Below are 6,871 nucleotides of genomic sequence, written 5' to 3' on the forward strand. Positions count from 1 at the left end.
TAGGGGAGAAGGCCTTTAAGAAGTTCCTATGGGGCTCTGAATATCAGCTTCCAGTTTGGTCAACTTTTGATCATAGTGCCCCTTAAAAAAATTTTTTTTCCCGATATCTTATCAGGTTTCAGCTGAGACAAACAGTAAATATACCTGTCAGTATTGAATAACCTCTTGGACACAAGAGGCCTCCCAAAAAGCGGGTGCAAAAGATACTGCCCTCCCAAGATGCAGAACCAGTCCCAAAGATAGCCAAAAGAAAGTAAGACAGTCCCTCTGGGAGCTAGCAATGGTTGATAGGATCCTAGCCGCAAATGGGGTGCAACCCACCTTTTCTGTCAGGCCACATTTTTTGGCCTCCAACCTGACTGTTGAGCTGCCTGCATATGTAAGAACCAACAATTTCCATGTCCCAGGCATGCAGAAAACCAAGCCAGTTCTCAGAACACAATATAAGACAAACAAGAAAGCAGTAGTTGTCCTTGGAAGAGAAGGGATGACAACCAATGGGTATCTCAAAACCAAATTCACAAGAATCTGAATTTGGAAAGAAAGGGACAATATGAAATTTTATCTTTCTCTCTCAACCAGGCACTACATAGATCTAGGACAGTTGACTCTGGTAAGAATTCTCACCCTTTGCTGGCTCTGCCAGTTTTCCTAGGATCCCATCTACAGGCTGTGGAGCAATTTGGGTAGAGAGAGAGTTGTCCCAGAACCTACCATACTTTGGCACTTTTCCACTAATTTTTAGTTTTGTTGCAGGAGAGAGAAATGTCATGTCCTGGGACATGTGAGTGAATCCCTGGGATGGACCACCAAGTAAGGGTCCTTGGCTTCAAGCAGGAAAGAATTCAAGAGTGAGCCAAAGTAAAGTTAAAGCAAGTTTATTTAGAGAGATACATATTCCATAGGCAGAATGCAGACGGGCTCAGAGAATGGCCCTGGGGTATAGGGTTGTTAGTTTTTATGAGCTGGGTAATTTAATATGCTAATGAGTGGGAGAAATGTTTTAACTATTTTGGGGAAAGGATGGAAATTTCCAGGAATCGGGCCACTGCCCACTTTTTGACCTTTTATGGTCAGCCTCGGAACTGTCATGGTGCCTGTCGTGGCACTGGTGGGTGTGTCATTTAGCATGCTTATGTATTACAGTGAGCGTACAATGAGGCATAATGTCTCCTGGAAGTCAGATCTTCTGCCATCTTGGGCCTAGTTGGTTCTAATAAGTTTCTGTCATATTCCGTTTTTCTTAAAGGCCATGTCCCCCTTCTCATTCTTTTAGTGGTTGTGCCCTGCCCCCCTTCGTTCCTTTCTCAGTTTCTCTTAGCTGTTTAAGGGAATAATTGCTAGAAGTTTGCTGGAGGATTCCTCGGAGTCCTGTCAGCCCTGGGAGTGCCCCATATGGTGTCTTCTCAGGGTGAAAATGGGGGCATTCAAGTTTTTATGGAAGGATTTGACAGAGGACAAACTTTTTTCCACTATCCCAGTTTATTACAAATGAGACACTAGTTTCTGGGCCAGTGTTTTGGTAATGGACCCCTAGGAGGGTGCAACAGGGGAGGCTCAGGTGTTCTAGGTTTCTGGCCTTGGAGCTGTTGCAGCTATAAGGCGACTAACTTGGTAGTCTTTTGTTTATAGCCTTACAATGTCTTCAGAGTGGAAAGGCAATTAAGATAGTTAGTAGACTGAGTACTCAGGTAAATGAGGGTAGAAAGGGAGTGGTTGGAGACACATCAGTCATTTAGTCTTTTGTTTCAGGTACCTTTTGTGTCTTTAATTTTTCATTAGCCTTTGTAATGAGTCTTTCAGTGATGCTGTTTTGGAATCTTGAAGTCTTTTGGAGGCTTCTGCATATAAAATAAGTATCCCATTCTGTTTGTTTGATTTGGGAGCCCTTGCTTTCAAGTGTACTTCTCAAATGAATGATCATATCTAATTGGAACATTCCCCATAATGGCCATTGTAATTCTAGGTTATCTTAGTAAAATTTTGCCATTTTTGGGACTACAGCTTTTAGGAGCACAGTTCTTGAGGTGTGCTGGAAGGTGGCACACTCAATTCTTTGAAACTTGAAGATCCCATTTCTTTAATCTTGGATCTCTCAGAACCATATTAATACCTAAGAGGGATGTGCCATTGGGTTGGGGATTTTGCGGTGCTTTACAGTGTACCTCATTGCAAGGAAATTTTCTCGAGGTTGACAGCTGACCTAGTGTCAATCTAACCCATTCCATGACTAGCTTATTTTAGCACAGGAGTCTTAAGAGTTAGGTGGCGAACACACCATTTAAGCGTTCAACCCATGCTCACCAATTTTGCAGGTTTGGTTTCTCAGTGAGATTCCCATTAATAACAGACCTGTTATTCCTTTATGTCATGTGTACATTAGCAGAAATCAACAGTAATTGAAGAAATAGAACTGTGGACAGCAGCAGTAATCAAAGAAATGGTCCTTTGGAGTGGCCAAGAGAAGGCCTTAGGTGTACACCAACAAAACCAGCAGTTCTTAAAGTGGAACTATGGACTGATCCAGTAGAACCCAACAAAGCAGAATTGTGGACTAACCACATTGAGGGTTAAATGTAAAATTGGGAAAAAATAAAAGAATTCATAAAAAAGAGAAAAAGGAAGGGAATGGATAGGAGAGGTAAAATTAATAGAAGGTACAGAGTAGATGGAATTTTAAATATATCAATATTAATTACAGTAATTGTAAATTGACTAGAGTACAGAATTTGACAGACCCCATTTAAAAATAGTATCTACATTTTATTTACAATAGATATAAAACATAGTGATATAGAATGAGTGAAAACAAAAGTATGGAAAACGTTTTACAAACACACCAATAGAAAATTAAAGTAAAATTATCTGTATTCACAGGTGACATGATCTAATATATAGAAAATCTTAATTCACTAAAAAACAATTAGAACTAATAAACCAGTTCAGCAAGTTTGCAGGATACACCAGTATACAAAAACTCAATTGTATTTTTACACATTTGCAAATAACAACTCAGAAATGAAATTTAAAAAGTCATTCTATTTACATAGCATCAAAAAGAATAAAATACTTAGGAGTAAATTTGACAAAAGAACTGCAAAACTTATAATCTGAAAAATGCAAAACATTGTTGAAAGAAACTTTGAAATGACCTTTAAGTACCTGGGAAAAACATCTCACATTCATAGATCAGATGGATACAATAAAGATTACAGCTGAGATAAATAAAATAGAAAAACAAGACAAAATGTAAAAAATTTCTTTGAAAAGATCAACAAAATTGGCAGATCCTTATTAGCTAGATTGACTTTTAAAAAAGAATTCATATTACTAATATCAGAAATGAAAGTGGGGATATTACTAATGATTTTACAGAAATGAAAGGATTATACAAGAATAGTATGAGCAGTTGCATGACAACAATCTAGATGACCTAGATCAAATGGACAAACTGAAGAATTTGTCCATTTCTTCGTGGTTGTCCATTTTATTGGCATATAGTTGTTTGTAGTAGTCTCTTATAATCCTTTGTATTTCTGCAGTGTCAGTTGTGATTTCTCCTTTTTTATTTCTGATTTTGTTGATTTGTGTCCTCTCCCTTTTTTTCTTGATGAGTCTGGCTAAGGGTTTATCAATTTTGTTTATCTTCTCAAAGAACCAGCTTTTAGTTTTATTGAACTTTGCTATTGTTTTCTTCATTTCTCTTTCATTTATTTCTGCTCTGATCTTTATGATTTCTTTCCTTCTACTGACTTTGGGTTTTCTTTGTTCTTCTTTCTCTAGTTGCTTTAGGTGTAAGGTTAGATTGTTTATTTGAGATTTTTGTTTCTTGAGGTGAGATTGAGTTGCTATAGACTTCCCTCTTAGAACTGCTTTTGCTGCATCCCATAGGTTTTGGGTTATCGTGTTTTTGTTATTTGTTTTTATGTATTTTTTAATTTCTTATTTGATTTCTTCAGTGATCTCTTGGTTACTTAGTAGCACACCGTTTAGCCTCCATGTATTTGTGTGTTTTACAGTTTTTTCCTGTAATTGATTTCCAATCTCATAGCATTGTGGTCAGAAAAGATGCTTGATACGATTTCAATTTTCTTAAATTTTCCAAGGCTTGATTTGTGACCCAAGATGTGATCTATCCTGGAGAATGTTCAGTGTGCACTTGAGAAGAAAGTGTATTCTGCCACTTTCGGGTGGAATGTTCTATAAATATCAATTAAATCTATGTGGTTTATTGTGTTATTTAATGCTTGTTTTTCCTTATTTATTTTCTGTTTGGATGACCTGTCCATTGGGTTAGTGGGGTGTTAAAGTCCCCTACTATTATTGTGTTACTGTCGATTTCCCCTTTCATGGTTGTTAGCATTTGCCTTGTTTATTAAGGTGCTCCTGTGTTGGGTGCATAAACATTTATAATTGTTATATCTTCTTCTTGGATTGATCCCTTGATCATTATGTAGTGTCCTTCCTTATCTCTTGTAACAGTCTTTATTTTAAATTCTATTTTGTCTAATATGAGTATTGCTACTCCAACTTTCTTTTGATTTCCATTTGCATGGAATATCTTTTTCCATCCCTCCACTTTCATTCTGTATGTGTCCCTAGATCTAAAGTGGATCTCTTGTAGACAGCATATATATGGGTCTTGTTTTTGTATCCATTCAGCCAGCCTGTGTCTTTTGGTTGGGACATTTAATCCAGTTACACTCAAGGTTATTATCCATATGTATGTTCCTATTACCATTTTCTTAATTGTTCTGGGTTTGTTTTTGTGGGTCTTTTTCTTCTCTTGTGTTTCCCGCCGAGAGAAGTTTCTTTAGCATTTGTTGTAAAGCTGGTTTGGTGGGGCTGAATTCTCTTAGTTTTTGCTTGTCTGAAAAGCTTTTGATTTCTCTGTCAAATCTGAATGAGATGCTTGCTGGGTAGAGTAATCTTGGTTGTACGTTTTTCTCTTTCATCACTTTAAGTTTATCCTGCCACTCCCTTCTGACCTGCAGAGATTCTGCTGAAAAATCAGCTGATAACCTTATGGGGATTCCTTTTTATGTTATTTTTTGTTTTTCCCTTGCTTCTTTTAATATTTTTACTTTGAATTTAATATTTGTTAGTTTGGTTAATATGTGTCTTGGTGTGTTTCTTCTAGGGTTTATCCTGTGTGGGACTCTCTGCACTTCCTGGACTTGGGTGACTATTTCCTTTCCCATGTTAGGGAAGTTTTCCACTATACTCTCTTCAAATATTTTCTCAGACCCTTTCTTTTTCTCTTCTTCTTCTGGGACCCCTATAATCCAAATGTTGGTGTGTATAGTGTTGTCCCAGAGGTCTCTGAGATTGTCTTCAATTCTTTTTTTTTTTTTTTATTCTGCTCCTCAGCAGTTATTTCCACCATTTTGTCTTCCAGCTCACTTGTTCATTCTTCTGCTTCAGTTACTCTGTTATTGATTCCTTCTGTTGTATTTTTCATTTCAGTTATTGTGTTGTTCATCTCTGTTGTTTTTTAGTTCTTCTAGATCTTTGTTAAACATTTTTTGTATTTTCTCAATCTGTGCCTCCATTCTATTTCCAAGATTCTGGATCATCTTTAGTATCATTACTCTGAATTCTTTTTCAGGTCGATTGCCCAGTTCCTCTTTATTTATTTGGTGTTGCAGGTTTTTACCTTGCTTCTTCATCTGTGACATTTTTTTTTGCCATGTCTTTTTTTTTTTTTGGTGTGTGGGATTGTGTTCCTGTCTTACTGGTTCTTTGACCTGAGGCTTCCAACAGAGTTTGTAGGCTGTTGGGAGGACCTCCAGGAGACGTCACTCCAGTGAATATCCCCTGGAGTCTGAGGTTCTCTATTTGTCCAGTGGTTTGGACTTGGAGCTCCCACTGCAGGAGCTTGGCCCGACCACAAGCTTGTGAACCAAGATCCTGCAAGCCACATGGGGCGGCCAAAAAAAAAAAAAAAAAAAAGAACAGTAACAAAGAGTAAAATATAAAATTAGACTGGGAAACTAACAGATATATTAGAATATAAAAATAGAAATATAGATGAAACAACCGGAAGGTAAAACCACAATAGTAAAAGAGAGGAGAACAACAACAACAAAAAGGTGGAAAAGGCCTTGGCTGTGGAGGGCCTGGCCTAATCAGAGGTGGTGTTTGGGTGGTGGGCAGGGTTTATGCTTAGGAGACACAAGGCTAGAAAAGGCCCTGGGGTGTGTGGGGGGTGGGGTTTAAGCTCAGCAGAACAGAAGGAGCCCAGGTGTGCCCCTGCTCTCAGAGGGTCGGGGACCCTGCCTCGGAGTCCAGCAGGCTTCCTGGGCCCAAGTGTGCGGGGCAGACATCCTCCGCTCCTTCTCCCACTCCAGTCCTGGAAGGCCCCACCCGCCTGTGTCTCCTGTTCTCGTCCTGGCTTCCTTCTTATGCCCCCAAGGCAGAGTCAAGATGGCGGTATGGGAAGACTCAGAGTTAGTGTCTCCCCACAACACCAGTGCCTGCCAGATGCTGGTGGGGGACCTCAATGCCCAAGGAGATGTGAGGAACCCCAAATGAACCAGTAGGATGTGCGGGGACTGGGGGATGTGGAGAAGTGGAGGCCTGACAGGACTGGCACCCCTGAGGGGTGGCTGAGAAGGGGGAGGGGTTCCCAGGGGACCCTCTGGGGCTCAGATCAGTGGGGCGCACACTGAGCATTTCCCCTGCCCAGCCGGCCAGGGAAGTCTGCCCTGCTCTCAGGCCAGGTCCTGTGCCCCCAGAGGCCCCCTCCGGGCCATGTTGATCCTGGGGGCATAGGAAGGAGGCCGGAGGGGAACAGGAGAGGCAGGCAGGAGGGGCCCTCCAGGACCAGAGGAGCAGGAGAGCAGCAGCAAAAGGCATTTGCTCTGCCCAC

General features: G+C 40.2%; 1 protein-coding gene across 1 annotated transcript in view; it reads left to right on the top strand.

The window, feature by feature from the left end:
• The window catches only part of LOC307175207 (zinc finger protein 37A-like), a 75,901-nt gene that overhangs the window by 41,232 nt on the left and 27,798 nt on the right, over positions 1–6,871 (top strand). The gene's annotated exons all lie outside the window — the stretch shown is intronic.

Source organism: Stenella coeruleoalba, assembly GCF_951394435.1.
Source record: "Stenella coeruleoalba genome assembly, chromosome: 16".
NCBI lineage: Eukaryota > Metazoa > Chordata > Mammalia > Artiodactyla > Delphinidae > Stenella > Stenella coeruleoalba.